Source organism: Neofelis nebulosa, chromosome 16 (assembly GCF_028018385.1).
Source record: "Neofelis nebulosa isolate mNeoNeb1 chromosome 16, mNeoNeb1.pri, whole genome shotgun sequence".
Classification (NCBI taxonomy): Eukaryota; Metazoa; Chordata; class Mammalia; order Carnivora; family Felidae; genus Neofelis; species Neofelis nebulosa.
Genome location: NC_080797.1, coordinates 66,099,497 through 66,118,346, shown reverse-complemented (window position 1 = coordinate 66,118,346; position 18,850 = coordinate 66,099,497). Strand labels below are relative to the sequence as shown.

At 39.8% G+C, this 18,850-nt stretch overlaps 1 pseudogene; it reads right to left on the bottom strand.

Moving 5' to 3' along the window:
• LOC131496990 (TAR DNA-binding protein 43-like) overlaps positions 1 to 18,850 on the bottom strand; it is a 57,071-nt pseudogene that overhangs the window by 35,120 nt on the left and 3,101 nt on the right.

The following is an 18,850-nucleotide window of genomic DNA, read 5'->3' as shown; positions in this document are numbered from 1 at the left end:
AGATAGAACAGTAACTACTACTAAGAAGAAACTCAATCTCCCACAGCAGGGCCAAGAAGCAGCCTCCACCTCCTTAGCACATTCATTTTCATCAGACAGTATGTTGGGAATTCATCTCTATGTATTTATCCCCTTCCTATGCAAGGATTACCAGGAAAGCAAAATTATTACCCTGTTTTTTTTAAATTTTTTACAGATCACCTTGTAGTCAATCCAATATTAGCACTTTCATTATAGGGTCCTATTTTATGATGTCAAAGTCTGATATTCTGAAATGAATTTTGATGTTTTAATGAGTTAATGTTGCAAAGGCTAGCACTCTGTACTGGTCCTTATGCATTCACTGGCAATAAGAACGAAGGTGTGATGGGTTATTAAAATAACCTTCTATTACTTCTAACTTTCTATGGATGTTACCTCTTGTCACAAAGGAACTGAAAGTTCTCACTTGGCATTGTCATAAACTGGCACTTCAGAGAGAGGAGTCTCTGTATACAGACACCGACTCTTTGCACAATCTCAGGAAAATAAAAGTTTGTGCTCCTAAAGTCAGCTGTCATTTTTACCCAGGGACTGTTTTCCCCACTACAGCTTTAAAATTCACACCTGATTATCCTCAGACATCCTGAATCAGAAGATGGGTTGAAACCAGGTTTATTTACTCTTTTTTTAAAGGCCTTGAAAACCACATGAATATGCTCATTATTTTGAAAGGAGATGTCTCATAAAGAAGAACTATTTCTACCTCACTGGTTACACAGCTTGGAGGGCATGTTCCTAACACTACAAAGTAGACAAACAAAGTCTATCTCAAGAGGAAGCCTTCACTTTCAAGTTTTCTTTCCCCACTTCTGAGTCTGTAACTGGCATACACATACCCAATGGATAAATTTCTCTCTTTAGCATGGTATCACGTTGATGTTGGGTGTGTGTGTGCGTGCACACACATGCACGTGTGTTTATATTCTCCCTCTACCAGCTATGTATTTTACTTTTTATATGCCTGGACCCTAGCACAGTAGCAGGATGGTTTTTATGAATTTTACTGAATGCTTTAAATTGTGTCTAATTTCTACAAGTTGGTATTGTCAAGTTTTCAAATGCAAAACTCAGGACCACCTACATAAAATCACCCAGAGGGTACTTGTTAAAAATGAGATCCCCAAGGCTCCACACCTAGATCTACTAAATCAAAATATAGGTATAAGGCCCAGCCATCTACATTTTCACATTCTCAGGTGTATTTATGATTTTCAAAGTTCAAAGACTTCTGGTATGTGAACTAAAAACACTACAATATTTACCCAGATATTCATCTTTTCTTTAAGACCCAATGAGATCTTGAAAGGAGAAGAAAAAGAAAAAAGAAAAGAAAGAGAAGAAAAGTACTCCTACCCTTGAACTCCAGCCATTTCCTTATACTCCTTCTCTGTCTTCTACCCTATCCATAGGGCAATAAACTTCTCCAAAGATTTCCTTACCCATCAGATTTCAAACTATAAGTCATAGCCCAGACTCCCCGCCCCCCCAACACAAAATGTTGAGATTCATTTGGCATAATAGGTATTTAATGATCCAAAGAAAGCTCGCTGGGTTCAATTAATGGCTGTATAATGGCTTAGCAATTCAAATGGAAAGTACTTGAAGGATTTACTGATAAAGCCACTTAAAAACCCCTCATTCTTTAAAAAAATTTGTCTAATTTCACTCATTTTGGCTGATGTTTCTTACCCAAATACTGCTTCTTTTAAGGGTGTTTCTACAATGCTCAGCTGATACAGCACTGGAAAAGAGGTCATGGATATAAATACAACAGTGATTTGACCTGAGAACTACTCTGAAGTGAGGGAAAATAGATTCCAAATGACTGCCCATCAAAGAAAGCTCTTCTCCTGATAATATGCTCAGTAGATCTATCAGTATAAACTCCAGTTTCTTCCCAGGAATCTCAACCCTGTGGAAAATGCTGCTGTCAGACCCCAGGTTATTTATCATAAAAGTTATTGAATACGGGGTCACTTGAAAAAAGAAAAATATATTGAAACCCGCAGTCAAAATTTCTTTCTTCAAGTTAGATGTGGGCAACTGAAAATTTCTTTCCGCTGTCCAGCAGTCTATCCCGTAGGATCGTCAGTGATAGGGCTTCAACTCTCCACTTTCATCCCCCCAATATCACTTTTAGTTACTCTATGTTCCAATCAAAATGAAGAACTCAAAGTTCTTTGCCAACTTCCTGTATCTCCCTCCACCATGTTTATACTCAGAGTTACTGCTCTACTTGGAATCATTATCCATTTGCTCTTTGTAAAATAATTACTGAGTCTATTACTTTCAAGAAAAGTTTTCCAGGAATTCCTGATTTGTCAGAACTTTAAACATTGCCCCTAAAAATCAATGAATGTCTGCTGTATTTTCAGTAAACACATAATGAGTGTTAAATAAAGTGAGTCAATGTCACAAAAGTGAATAATTTCAAGACTTACAATAATGCTACAGTAATCAATCAAGACATTGTGATACTGGTGAGGAACCAACAAATATATCAGTGGCACAGAACAGAGAACCCAGATGTAGATTCCCAGAAATACAGTCAACTGATCGTTGACAAATAAGGAAGGGCTGGGTACCTGGGTGGCTCAGTTGGTCAAGTGTCCAATTCTTGACTTCTTAGCTCAGGTCTGACTCTTGATTTTAGCTCATGTCATGATATCATGGTTTGTGAGTTTGAGTCTCACATCAGGCTCTGTACTGACCACTTGGAGACTGTTTGGGATTCTGTCTCTCCCTCCCTTTCTGTCCCTCTCCTGAGCATGCTGTGCTCACTCTCACACACACAAAACAAACAAACAAACAAACAAACAAACAAACAAACAAGAAGCAAGGGCAACAAAATGGAGCAAAGAAAGTTTCTTTAACAAATGATACTGGAATGAGTAGACATCCACATGAAATGAATGAATCTAGACACAGACCTTACACCCTTCACAAAAATTAACTAGAAATGGGTCAGAGACCTAAGTGGAAAATGGAAAACTATAAAAGTCCTAAAGAAGAAAGTCTAGATGACCTTGGGATATGGTGATGCCTTTTTAGATACAATAATGAAGATGAGATCTATGAAAGAAATAACTGACACACTTGACTTCATTAAAATTTGTAGACCTGCTCTACAAAAGATAGTATCAAGAGAATGAAAAGACAAGACAAAGACTGGGAGAAAATACTTGCAAAAGACACATCTGATAAAGGACTCATCCAACATATATAAAGAGCTCTTAAAATTCATCAATAAGAAAACAACCTGATTAAAAATGGGCCAAACACCTTAATAGACATCTCACCAGCGATATGCAGATGGCAAATCAGTGTATGAAAAGATGTATCACATCCTATATCATCAGAGAAATGATAAATTAGGTAAATGAAAAAATATACTGGTCCATACAAACAATGGAATATTATTCAGCACTAAAATGAAATGAACTATCAAACCATGATAAGATATGGAGACTTGAATGCATATTAGTAAGTAAAAGAAGCCAATCTGAAAAGGCACATACTATATGATTCCAACTATATGACACTCTGGAAGAGATAACACTATGGAGATAGCAAAAAAGACTAGTAATTGACAGTGAATGGTGAGTGAGGAAGGGGATGACTAGGCAGAGCACAAAGAATTTTTAAGGCATTGAAAATACTCTGATATTATAATGCTGAACATATGTTATTATATACTTAACCAAATCCATAGAATGTGCAATACAAGAGTGAACCCTAAGGCAAACTATGGACTTGAGGTGTTTATAATGTGTTAGTGTGAGTTCACCCTTGGTAAAAATGTACCATTCTGGTGAGTGATGCTGACTGGGTAAAGCTACAGGCCAGGGAGTATATGGGAAATTTCTGTACCTTACTCTCCATTTTACTGTAAACTTAAAACTGCTCTAGAAATATTAAGTCTTCTTTTAAGAAGTGCATAGTGAAGCCCATGAATCAAATGAAATCAAGTGAATCAAATGAAAATGTTTCATCACAGATATGTTTCTTGAAGATAATCTAACTTCCATTAATCCTAATAGCCTCAGGTATCAATATAATTATTATCTTTTATCCTCCCAGATTAGGTATAGTTTAGAAAACAAGGCTTCCACAACCCCTCTTCCATGAGTTAAATGTGTCACATGCTTCCAAGTCCATTTTAATGCTCTATCTTTGCTAATCCTTTAAATCCTTAAGTAGAATGTGATCTTTGCTTCTTAAAGAAATGCAATAAAACTTGGCTGTGGCACATTGTACACCACAGTCACTTGTGTTTGTACTTTGTTATCATCCTATGTACATTATTAGGTCACTTACTTTTGCAAGCAAGGATAATATCTTAGTTATCGGTTTAAGTCCTGCAGAGGCTAATAGAGTGTAGCATAGTAGACGCTTAGAGAATTATGACTGAGTCAAACTGTATTATATACATTTCTATCAAGAGCTAGGTCAACATCGATAAGATATAAACTGCATTTCAAAATCAAAGTCATTGTAAGAATTAACTCACCATGAGCCTGCGTAATGCCAAATCAAGAACATATTCAGATCAGCAAGTGATTTGTATGAATTATGGAAGTATTTCCATTAAGTAGACAAAATTAACTGCTTTCTTCAGGTTTCCATCATTGACTCAAGTCTCTCATACACACCTGCTAGCCCAGGTAATGCTACTGCCATTTCTCACTTGAAGGATGGCAATAATATCCTTATGTTCTGCTTTTGCACTTCAGATATATGCTCACACAACTGTGAAAGTGATTTTTTTAAATTCTTTATTTTTTTAAAGATTTCAGGAATAGAATTTAGTGATTCATTACTTATATAAGACACACAGTGCTCATCACAAGTACCCTCCTTAAAGCCCATCACCCATCTAGCCCACCCCCACCCACCTTCCTCCAGCAACCCTCAGTTCTTTCTACGTAAGAGTCTCTCATAGTTTGCCTCTCTCTCCGTTTTTATTTTTGCTTCGCTTCCCCTATGTTCATCTGTGTTTCTTAAATTCCACATGAGTGGAATTATATATTTGTCTTTCTCTGACATTTCATTTAACATAACACACTCTAGTTCCATCCACATTGTCACAAAAGGCAAGATTCCATTCTTTTTGATGGCTAAGTAATATTCCATTGAATATATATATCACATCTTTTTTATCCATTCATCAGTCGATGGACATTGGGCCCCTTCCATATTTTGGCTACTGCCAATACTGCTGCTGTAAATATTGGGGTGCATGTGTCCCTTTGAACCGGCATCTTTATATCCTTTGGATAAGTACCTAGTAGTGCAATTGCTGGGTCATAGGGTAGTTCTATTTCTAATTTTTGAGGAACCTCCACACTGTTTTCCAGAGTATCTGCACCAGTTTACATTCCCACCAACAGTGCAGGAGTGTTCTCCTTTGTCCATATCCTCACAAACATCAGTTGTTTCTTCTGCTAATTTTATTCTGACAGGTGTGAGGTGGTATCTCAATGTGGTTTTGACTGACATTTCCCTGATGATGACTGATGTTGAGGATTTTTTCATGTGTCTGTCTATTGGACATCTGGATGTGTTCTCTGGAAAAGTATCTATTCATGTCTTCTGCCCATTTCTTCACTGAATTATTTGATAAAGTGATTTTCCTTCCATGACTTCACCTTGCTCCTATGATTAAGACCAAAATCCTTAAAATGGCTAAAACACCAGGTTCTAGCTCCTACCTGTCTTTACCTTGTGCTACTCTCCCATTATTTCAGTTTGACCACAGTGTTCTTCATTTACTTGTTCCAATTTCATTATGTTCCTTTCTGACTCAGAGCCTTTACAGATCCTCACCCCACCGCATAAAATCCTCTGCTTCCATCATCCTTCCTACCCAGTTAGCTCCCTCTCATCCCTTAGATCTCTATTTTAAGGTCACCTCCTCATGGATGCCTTCCTGAACTCCTAAAGTGGGTGTCTCTATCACAGGCTATCATAACACTATGTAATTTTTCCTCATTTTGTGGTAGTTTATAATTATGTATTTGAGAAGTGATTAATCTCTGTCGTCCTCATTAGTCTGTGAACTCCATGTAGGCAGGTATCATGTCCATTGTGGTGGTGATATGTGGTAAGTGTTCAAGAAACCTTCCTTTAAGGGATAAATGGGTGAAAGGGGTTGGTCAAGTTGTGGACTTCCTTGAGATCATGCAGTCTTGAGACCCCCACAAGCAGTCTTCTGGAAGGGATAAAGCCTGAGCAATGTTAAGTCCACCACCTATTAGCTTTGTGACCTCAGATAATTTCTTAAACCCCTTCAAGCCTCATTTTATTCTTCTATAAAAGGCAAATAATATTTTTTTTTAATGTTTTATTTATTTTTGAGACAGAGATAGAGCATGAGCAGGGGAGGGGCAGAGAGAGAGGGAGACACAGAATCCAAAGCAGGCTCCAGGCTCCGAGCTGTCAGCACAGAGCCTGATGTGGGGCTCGAACTCACAAACCATGAGATCATGACCTGAAGTCAGAGGCTTAACCGACTGAGCCACCCAGGTGCCCCTAAAAGGCAAATAATATTTTACAAGGCTACTGAAAAGATTAAATAATTTTATATCTCTCTAGTGATAGCCATAATTTTAATTAATAAAGAATTAACTGTCTGTATATTTGTTTAGTATCTATCCCTAATGCTCAATTTATAAGCACCAAAGAATATGGACCATGCCCGTCTTACATACTACTATGCTCCAATGCCTAGCTTAGTATGTAGAACACAGTAGGTGATAATTATTTGTTGAAGATACATCAATAAACATAAGAATTTAGCATGGTACCTAGCTAAATTAAGCATTCAGTAAATATCAATGTCTACCATAGATTGAATGTTTGTGGCCCCCTAGATTCCTATGTTGAAACTCAATCCCCAATGTGATGATATTGGGATACAGGACTTTTAGGAGGTGATTAGAGACCTTTGGGAGGGCTCTACCCTCATGAATGAGATTTGAGAATTATAAAAGAGACCACAGAAGGTGAGCATCCTTGTCTCTTCCAGTATGTGAGGACATGGCAAGAAGACAGCCATCTAGGAGCCAGGAAGTGGGTCCTCGCTAGACACTGAATCTGCTAACACCTTGATCTTAGAACTCCCAACCTCTAAAACTGTGAGGAATAAGTTTCAGTTGTGTATAAGTTACCTGGTCTGTGGTATTTTTGTTATAGCAATCCAAATGGACTCAGACACTCTTCTTCCCTCCCTTCATAGCAAATTCCCCAAGACATTCCCTCTAGCCCTGTTGTTCTTTCATTTGGGTGGAGGTAGAATCAGCTGCTTGCATTGTTCATTAATTCCCAAGGTATTTACTGCAGATAGTGTTATTATTTTAAAAATTCAAAATTGAATTTTTAAAATAATAACACTCTCTTTTTTATGGTCAGAAAAAAAAATCCCAACAACAATGATCTGCTGAGCACAATTTATGTGTCAACTGCAACAAAATGCTCTATCAGTACTACTGTTCTGACTTTGTAGAAGCAGAAGGTAGACATGGATAGGCTACGTGACTTAAGTAACAAAGAATTAAAATGAGGTTTCCACGCTTCTGTCCAATACCCTTTCCTCTGCACTTAACTGTCATTGCACATGAGCAAATTCAGCAGTCCTCATCAGGCCTTCTGTGATGGTCAATGAAACTTCTTTCATCAGACAGCTGAAATATGCTCTATTGTTTATGAGACAGTGAAATGAGTAATGAAATTAGGTTAAGTGGGAAAAGGGAGAGGCACAATACTATGCTTAAAGTATTTTTTTAAACTTCTGCATAAAGATTCTCTTTAGCTTCCTGGAGCCAAAGAGAACTAGTGTTTATGAAGTCCAACACATATTAAAAAATAGTACAGGGGCACCTGGCTGACTCAGTTGGTTGAGCGTCCAACTTCAGCTCAGGTCATGATTTCACAGTTTGTGACTTTGAGCCCTGCATTGGGCTCGCTGCAGTCAGTGCAGAGTCCACTTTGGATTCTCTGTTTCCCTCTCTCTCTCTGCTCTTCCCCCATTTGCACTCTCTCTCTCAAAAATGAATAAACATTTATTAAAAAATAACAAATAGTAAAGATTTGTTGAATGCCTTAAAAAAGGAGACCTAATTATAGTCTTAACTCTAGGCTAAAATTCAAATTGCAATTTAAAGATTCAAACTCAACCTCCAACTATTATTTCAAGAGCCTTGTGTTCATAATAAAAGGTTTTGGTTATTCTTTCTTTTTGCTCTCTGAACACTCCTGTGATGTACCCATTGTTTTCATTCTAAAGGTATGAAATTTGTCTCGTGATTTTCAGTTGCTGGATGGAGGATACCAAATTATGAAATATAAATATAAATATATATGTGTTATATATATACGTGTGTGTGTGCACGTGCGCATATATATATACATATATATACATATATGTATATATATATATACACACACATATATATATACATATATATATACATATATATACATATACATATATATATATATATACACACATATGTATATATATAAAGCTAGGACCACCTTTGGTCCTAGTTCTGCATCTAACTGATTAGGAATAGTAGCTGTCTAATACATGACTGATCTCAACCACTGTTTTCTACAATATGAGCTTTTCGCCGAATCAAAATCCCATTCAAATAACATCTCTGCCACTTACTAAGCTCATCTTCAAAAGGGACATAAGAACACATATGGCACAGTGTTCTTCTGGAAAATAAATATCACAATGAAGGCATTCAGCTCTGTGCTAGAACACAGCTTATATTTAGTATTTGTGAAGTCCACTTCTTTAGTTCCTCTTTGCTGTAAGAAATTTTCACTTTTTAAATCACTGGTTTTTTAAGTGGTAAGAAGTAGGAGAATTACATTTCTGCTACATAACTAGGATTAATTAAAGGTTTGTGAGGAAGATAATGGAATCAATCCAATTCAATAAGATTTGCAGATTGCACTGAGGCTATCCTATCAGCTAAGTGAGAGGTAGCTGTCCTGTCTAGAAGACCAATTTCCATTTTAGTAAATGCATCCAATGCCCAGGTATTACAAGCCTTGATGGGAATATAACTGACATATTTATATTCTAAAGCTTGCCAGAAATCCTCTTCTAAATGGCCTAAGGGTAACAGAAATGATTGTAAAAAATCATTGTCATTATACAAAGAAAACTTGATATTTTTAAATGAAAAAAATTAAGTTTATTCATTTATTTTGAAAGAGAGAGAGCATGAGCAGGAGAGGGGCAGAAAAAAGAGAGAGAGAGAATCCCACGCAGGCTCTGCACTCTCAGTGAGGAGCCTGACACGGGGCTTGAACCTATGAACTGTGAGATCATGACCTGAGCCGAAATCAAGAGTCAGTTGCCCAATGGACTGAGCCACCCAGGCATCACTAAGTGAAATTTTTAAGTAAACATATTGAAGTAACTCACTGACTAGGTGGTAAACTTAAAATTCCAAAGTGTACACAAACTAAAAGCTAGTTTCTCATAATATTCTGATAAAGGTGTTAGTGACAAGGGCAAACATGCTGTTGAGCTCAGAGTTTAACTTCTTACAGCTTAATACATAAGAGACAGACACTGTGTAATAACATTGACTCCATAAAGGCTAGTGAAAAATCTTTCACTTGTATCATTAGGTAACATTTACCCTTGTAGATATAGGAAATTCTAGCAACATGGGTTAATATACTAAGAAAACTTGCTAGAGACTAGTTATCATAAATTTCCAGACTGTTTTTACAATTGATAGGCGTTTCCTTTGTGTCTTATTCTACTCAGGCTGCTAATAACAAAATACTATAGGCTAGCTGGTTTAAAACACAGGAATTTCTTGGGGCACCAAGGTGTCTCAGTCGGTTGAGCACCTGAATCTTGATTTCGGCTCAGGTCATGATCTCATGGTTCATGAGTTCTAGCCCCACATCAGACTCTGTGCTGACAGTGTGGACCCTGCTTGGGATTCTCTGTCTCCCTCTCTCTCTGTCCCTTCCTTGCTCGCTCTCTGTCTCCCCCTCAAATTAATTAATTAATTAATTAATTAAAAACAAACAAACAGGAATTTCTCACAGTTTTGGTGGCTAGGAAATCCAAGACCAAGGTGCTGGCTGATTCGGTTCACTGGGGAAGGTGGACCTCCTGGCTTGCAGGACTTCTCCCTGTGTCCTCACTTGGATGAAAGAGAAGGAACTCTGATCTCTTCCTCTTCTTCTAAGGACACTGATCCCATCACAGGGCCCCAACCTCATCATATCATCTAAACCTGATCACCCTTCCAAAGGGACCACCTCCAAATACCATCACATTGGGGGTTAGGGTTTCAATAAAAGAACTTTGGGAGGATATAAGCATTCAGTCCATGACACCTGGTAGTATAAAAATCAAACACATCAATCTTTTAGTGGCGTCCACCACTATTTAGGTGATTAAAAATTAATAGGGGTAAAGGGAACAACCCCCAAACACTTTGATAAATTCAGCAAGACACTTCATCAATTTTGATTTCTGCTTGGCAATCCACATAATTTTAGCCTTCTATTTCATGATTTCCCACAACACTAAAAGAAAATGTCATTTTAATATCAAAGGAAAATCATTCAGGATGTCAGATTACAACATAAAAAAAATAAACATTTTAGGTTCCATTTCATAGTGTTGGTAACAGACATTGCACAAGTCAATGTTACTTAGAGAAACACTGCCATCTTCATAAATGCCATATTGTAACTTGGGTTATTCAGAAAAAAATGCAGACAAACCATGAGCCCATCCTCAGGAATAAGGTTCCATAAGGCTCCAGTAAAGGTCATACAAATAATTCATTTCGGGGAGCTTCTCTCTTAGCCCTTACTTTACCTCTCTCCATACCCTTCCTTCATAGACTTTCTCTGGCATACAACGTAATTCTAATAACCTGAGAGCATGAACCCAAGCAAATGAACATTTTATCTATTTCTAATAATCACTGGCCACACAACGTTCATGTACAAACACATGCACATCCAAGCATTTGCCTATCAAACACCCACCCCCCGTACACACCATATATGCCCAGAAACACCTATGTCAAAAGGACAGTTAACATTTACAGTTACTATATGGACCAGACACCGTAATAAGCATTTTACAGGTATTTCATTAAAATGTTTTTTCAATGTTTATTTATTTTTGAGAGAGAGAACGAGCAAGCAGGGGAGGGGCAGAGCAAGTGGGAGACACAGAATCTGAAATAGGCACCGGGATCTTTTTTTAAAAATTTTTTCATGTTTATTTATTTTTGAGAGAGAGAGAGAGAGAGAGAGAGAGAGACAGACAGACAGACAGACAGACAGAGTGTGAGCAGGGAAGGGGCAGAGAGAGAGGGAGAAAGAGAATCCAAAGCAAGCTCCAGGCTCTGAGCTGTCAACACAGAGCCTGATGTGGGGCTTGAACTCATGAACCGTGAGATCATGAACTGAGCCAAAGTTGGTCACTTAACTGACTGAGCCACCCAGGCGCCCCAAGGCACCAGGATCTTGAGCTGTCAGCACAGAGCCTGATGTGGGACTCGAACTTACCAATGTGAGATCATGACCTGAACTGAATCAGATGCCCAACCAACTGAGCTACCCAGGTGCCCCTACATGTATTTCATTTAAGAGCTCATTTAATCCTCAGCTCTGTCTGATGGAAATAATTTCATTCATGACCTCTGCTGAAGAGACCACCATATTTTGCCCATGTAATCCCACCACCCATCAGGTCCAGGATACTGGAGAAGACATCTTCTTAGCTGAGGAGTATCTGTCCCAGACCTGGGATAAAGTCTATCTTTAAGAAATTCATGTTGCCGCTCATGGGAATACAAGTTAAATACAAAGAGTAAGGTAAATGGTAAAGTAAAATGTAAGATAAAGAGAAAACCAAGACACATTGACTGAGAAAATTTTGAGTTAGCCTCAACTCTTTAAAACTCAATTAGTCTAACCAGTACCACCTACCCTAAATCTTTGAAGATGGATCATATACCAAACATCCTCAAAAGTACTGGGACAATAGTGGGTTTTACCCCACAAATCATTCCCAGAGAACAAGGTCTGTTTGGTAGTTATCTTCAAGAGCATTAGATCTAATGGAAGTGACTGGTTATTTTCTATTTTCAATGAGAAATGAATGATTAAAAAAGGCAGGGGAGGGTTCCCATTGTAATAGGAGGAATTTCAATGAAATTTCCTTTAAAGTAATGGCTTTTTTTATTTTACACTGGAAAGACAACAGAAGGAATCCTCTCTGGATGAAAAAGACAACAAATCATTTTAGAGAAGCAGGACTTTTTAAAAATTGGAATTCAATGCACACGTCCCTCTCTGAGTCTCCCCATGCCATGACGGCTGCACCACAGTAACCAAGAATCACCTTATCAGCTCTGGCAGGCCAGGGTCCCACGGAGCCATATGGAAAAGATGGCAGGCTGCAGGTCTTTACTGCACACTGCCGGAGGAAACATCATGAAAAGCCCCAACAGCAGCGTTTAGAGTCCAAATACCTCAATTCAAAATTTAACTCTACCTATTCTAAGTTTCTGTGTTAGGATCTGTAAAGTGGAGAGGAGAATACTTTTCTCAGATATTGTGAGGATTAATAACCATTACCATGCAGAAAAGCATCATGGGAACTGTACATCCCTATAAATTCTTAATATCTGTGATAAGAAGAAATTTCTTACAGAATAGTTAGTAGTGAAATTCACTTAGGAGTTAAGAACGTGGACTCTAGGATCACACAGACCTAACTTTGAGAGCTAACCTACTAGATCACTAACCAGGTAATATTGAACAAGTTATTTCAATTCCAAATCTCAGTTAGCTGTAAAATGGAGTGAAATAGCAATTCACCTCATGAGCTGGTATGATTTTAAGTTACAGGAAATCATGAGTATAAAGCATCAAGCCCTAAGATTCACACTCATTATGTACTGCAAATGTTAATTAGTAGTAGCAGCTGCATTAAGTGGTATTTCCAATACTATTTACAAACAGAGCATCATCCCAGATACAGAAACACCTTGGAATGCCCATTCCCAAGAAGTAACTAAAGAGCAGGAAACCTTGAATGTGATACTCATTTTTTATACCAACCAGCAAGTGGCATCACTTAGGGTGCACCGTGTTCACTTCTCATGCTAACAGCAAAAGGAAATTCAATGTAGCTTCTCCAGCCACAAATATACAGTTGTCCTTTAGGGAGAATTTAGGACTGGTGAACCATAATGAGGAATTATATTCTCCTAACATCAGTGTTCAATTTATTGTTTCAAGTCTTCAGATATAACCTACAGACAAGGCTGAGATCTGGTAGGAAGAAAACACTTTTTGCTGTAATAAGCTAACACATTCTCAGAGCTGTCATTTTGACTCCTACTTAAATATTCTTTCATTTACCCAATCATTTAACATATATTTAATGGCATAGGATCAAACGTTGGCTATTTCACAGTAAGCAAGGCACATACGGTCCCTATCTTTTACAGCTCACAGCCCACTGAGTACACAGATGAAATAACCAGCAATTACCATCCTGTGTGTGGAAGTTGTGTTAGGAGAAACCTGCTTTGTGGGTACCTGGAAAGGAAATCCTCCCCTATTCTCAAGGTAACAATTCCATAATAATCAAGACACTGAACTGGTCTCCTCTCCCTATTAAATTATGACTCTCAAAGAGAGAATCCAGCTTACTCGTCTTTATTTTCTCCATAGAACCAGAACTATTACTTTCCACAGGTACTTGCCTAGCATGTGTCCAGCTGACTGGCCTGCTCAACATCTATTCCAACCTCCTTGTACTTTTCTGCAAGACTGGAAAGTAAAAACATCCCCCAGCCACCCTTGTTCATCTGGCTATCAGTGTGACTTTGTATCTGCATGTAATTGGCACAACCGAAGAGTTGTTTTAGAAATGTGTTAAATGGAGATAAAAGTAGTCCTAGAACCGTCCCTTAGTAGTATAGACTTCAGCAGACACATGCAGCTGGAGCCAACAAATTCAGCAGTGACTTGCTGGGTTATGGCCGAGATGGAATGAAACTGGGGCCAGAATTTTGAATAGCAGCTCCCTGACCTCCTGGGATTATAACTGTGACAGGGCTAAAGCAATTTTGGCGGGACTCTTATTCTGCAGTCCTTCCCAGAGGCTCAGCCTAACTGCTGTTTCTCCAGCATTTTAAACAATGTTGTAGTCAACTAATTCCCTGTATGAAGTCCCTTTCCACCCAAACTAGCTGGAACCATTTCTGTTATTGGTAATGAAACCCCCATCTTCTGAACCAAATGGAATTTGTCAGAAATATATACCAGGCCCCACCATCAGTAACGTGAAGCACTAGAGCATAAGATGAAGCCACACATGGTGTGTAAGAATAGTAAGAAGGAGCACACCATGGCCAGACCTAACTGCTTAAATAATTCTGCTTCAGATGGTTTGTGAATGTGTTGGTCTGTCAGTAATCTGGAGCCAGTCAAGGCCAATCAATGTGGTTCTATTGCAGGCTTAAACTGGCCTGCAACCAAGTGGACAATCTAACAAATTTAAGGATGTGTCGTGGTCTGCACAAAGGTCTAGAAAGAAGGAAGTCAATAGCAGGCACACTGTAAAGAAGATGGGGACTTGACCAGCAGACAGGAGAAAGTTCCCTTGGAAGGCTTGATTCTGTCGATTATAAAAACAATGAAACTCACCATGTAGGTTCTCTACCTAATTCCTTTGGGTCTGCTTACAGATTCATTAAAGATTTTTAAAAATACCTAGCTAGTTGCCAATCATGTGGTGATTACTTTGCACCCACATATTCATTTTCTTCTCTCACCCACTCTTTCTAGATCCATTTTATAGGTGAAAGCCTGCAGCTCATGAAGGTAATTGATATACCCCAAGTCTTATAGACACTGGTTGGCAAAGCGGGGATTCTCTGGCTCTGTGACACCAAAATCAAATTCCTGAATGACAAGTTACATCATGCTGCCCCCTGCAAAGAAATTCCTTCCAGGGAGAGAATGCAGTGACCAATTGCCATTAGTATTCATGTCCTCTTGCCAAGCATAGTCTCTGTAAAATAAACAATTGTATCTGGTTGTACAACAGTCTCTTTTGAATTGAGATACCCTGATTTTTCAGACCCCATTGACTCCCTCAAATCTGATACACCAGTGAGGTAAATTGGAGGAACTGACCAACTCAAGAACAGGCTCAGAACATGCTGGACCCACCAAAATGCTGCCATCCTTGGGCTCCCAGCCTGGATAGCCTCTTTTGTAGCTGCACACTGAAGAAAAAGTTCCCACTTAGACTGAGCAGACATACAGGGCTGCCTCTGCCAGAAAAATAGCGGCAGGAGCAAACTACACATAGTCTTTGTTTCATGTTCACCAGGTAGAAATATGAAAGAATGTTAGAGCATGGGAGGAAAACACAAGGAGCCTCCAGACATAGACCAAACACACATCTGGTGTTTACGTGAAAGCATGCAGGGAAGATGTGCAGTTTCAAGGACTGCTAGGCAATGACAGTGGGTCCCTTCCCTCACTGGCTCCTGGGAGATCATGGGGCTCTGGATCTCACAGTGCTATGGCATTCCATAGCCTTGAGACCAGAACATCACTGACGTTTCAGCAGTTACCCCATTCACTTTCCCAAGGCTTACAATACATTCTCTAGAAATAACTCCACACTCTATGTATATCCTTTCTTTTCAAAGGCCATAACCCCTATTTCTCTTTCTCCTCCCTCTGTCCTCAGGAGGCTGCTGTGGTTTAGGGGGAGGCTCTTGGGTGTTCACCATAATGGCATGACACAGATTTCTGAGCTATTTCGGTAGGAGGCTTGTCCCATGTTGTCCTCACATGAAAGATTTTTCAAAGGTTGTAGAATTCCACAGCTCAGTCTTATCTTGACTAGTCCCTAAAGTGCAGGTTCCAACAACAACAGGGAGTATTAGCAGCTGTTTTCATGATGTAATTTCAGGATCAACAAGAAGGCCTCTCCCACACTCATAAAATTATGTCTCCATCTGCCTAATGAGGCCTAAAAATTCACAGATTTATTCTTTTAAGCTGTGGCTTCCTGCATTTACCACATTTCAAATACCCCTAGAAGACCAGTATATTAACCTTTTTCAGTCATTAACATCCTACTGAGCTTAGTTTCTCATAAGTTCCACCTACAGGAAGGTTTTAAAAAGTAGGACCAGTAAGGGGAGCCTCAGATTATGAGGCTTTAAGACACAGAAGGGATGGGGGTGGGAGGTAGAGAATGGTCTCTGCCTTTCTGGAGCTCAGCTCTAGGAGGGGTGGGGAAGGGAAGAGTCAAATGCATGGTTTACAGTCACTCCCTCCATGACTCCCCCACCTTCCTGGGTTCTATATGCTATCTGAATAACCTAGGTTATATTTTTCAAACTAAAATAAGGAGTTCAAGTTGAGCTTCCACTGCCTACTCAGTACTAGAAAAGAAAAAAAAAGATGTGGTGTATATCTACAATGGAGTATTACTTGGCTATCAGAGAGAATGAAATCTTGCCATTTGCAAATATGTGGATGGAACTAGAGGGTATTATGTTAGGTGAAATTAGTCAGAGAAAGACAAATATCATATGACTTTACTCATATGAGGACTTGAAGATACAAAACAGATTAACACAAGAGAATGGAAGCTAAAATAATATAGAAACAGGGAGGAGGACAAAATATAAGAGACTCTTAAATATGGAGAACAAACAGAGGGTTACTGGAGGGGGTGTGGGAGGCGCAGTGGGCTGAAACATTAAGGGGCATTAAGGAATCTACTCCTGAAATCATTGTTGCACTATATGCTAACTAATTTGGATGTAAATTTAAAAATATATATATAAAAAAAAAAAAGATAGACGGGACTTGATCCTCTGCAAATGTAACAAGGGCAAAGTCCGGGAACTGTTTGGGAATGAAGCCGTCTACCACTTCTCAGTCCTGGCAAAAGAACTGCTGCAGCTTATAGGCAGTCACGTCCCTCTGTAAGGCACCCGACAAATGCCTTCCTGCTTCTCAAAAGCTCATCTGGGCTTGGATGAGATTCAGGAAGTTTGCAGTCACACCATCGTTCCTTGATCGTATGTCTCTACAGGTGACATGACTTTCACCTGGGTTTCCTATTCCGTAAAACAAACACAGCCAAACCCCTTTGAAGGACTAGTGTGAATATCTCTCCTGACCTGAACCATAAAACCTCTCCAAAGCCACCAAAATATTCTTTCAGATCCTGTTTGGTTGTTTTCCATAGGAGACCTAACACTATTAAATCAGACGTTTTCTGGGCAGCTCTCTTCACTTTCACTGCTGAAGAAGCAGGCATCTGTCTCGTCCCTTTTTCTGTGGCTATCTTTGGGATAGTTGACGACAGGTACCAGATTCCCCCAGCCAGCATCAGGGATGTGCAGAATGTCTTTCACCAGCCAGGCACCTCTCATACACTGAGATGCTGGATTCCGGTAGTGCAGTCCACCTGCTCCCAACAAACTGGGCTGTCACTGTGGACAGCAGCACTGTCCCGTCGTCTTCCGATGGTATTTCAATGGGCTCGTCATTCTCATCTTTGGTCACCCGAGTACATTCAGACACCTGCTCTTATTTCTCCGCTAGGCCGCTGCTAGGAAGCCTGACAGGGAACCCGAAGCAGCGAGGGATCCAGGAGCAGCCCAGCTACCGCTTCGCTCCCCCGAAATGGCCGCCTTGTAACTCTTTACGGAAGAGGAAAAAACACCACCGTGACCGCCACCATTTAATAACCTTGCTCTAAGTGTGGAGAAAGCAACCACCCATCCCCAAAAGGAAACTTCGGCAGGCTACACGTATAGGACATATGGAGCCTATACTTGCAAGTGCTTACTTACGTGGGAACATGGAAGGGTCACCTGAGTCCCTGATGGCCCAGATGGGGTTCTTTGGAGGTGTCTGAAGAAACACTTTCTTGTGTGCTCCCTTAGAGAAAGCTGGCCGTGAGACGACGCGGCCAGAAACTAGAAAGCCCTTTGGTTCCATCAGCGAAGCGCCACCTTTTGGGGAGGAACCAATGCTTACGGAGATATCCCGGGCCACATTTGGTTTGTTGGTTGCTGCAGCTTTTGGCTTCTTTGCACCAAATTGGCTGTGTGCTCATTGGAAATGGAAAACACCTGCACGATGGGATCCATCCACGGTAATGCTCTCGTGCGATTGGATTTGTTTTTATAAAAGGGGGAGATTTGACCATTGGGTCTTTCACGTCCTCTCCACAAATAGGAGTGAAACAAAGGCTGATGTTGGTTTGCATCTTGTTTGTGGATCTATGGCCACAGGTGTTATCCATGTGAGATGTTTTCTCTACCTCTGGATGCTATTGCTAACACCAACTTGTAACCGAGCTCCGTTACTGTGTTTCAAGGCAAGCTCTTGTAAACATTGGGCATTCTAACACTCAGGAAGATCAGAACAAACTCAAATGTTTTTCACATTCACGTGAATGGTGTGTGTGTGAAATTCTCTACATTCAGAGTTTTATGTTACTCCAATAAGAAAGTTGCCTCACAGGATGGGACACAATTGATGGCCCAGAGAGAGAAGGAGAGATAAAAATTGAACACACCTGCCCCCTCCCACACACCCTTTCCCAATAGTCAGAAGAATGGGGAAGAGGAGGAAGGCAGGCAGATGCTAGTGATTCTAAACCCACCCCTCCCCCTCCCCAAGCACAAGTGCCAGAATTGGTGCCCACCCCATGGCCTGCTCCTTCACCTCTTCCACAGGGCTGAAA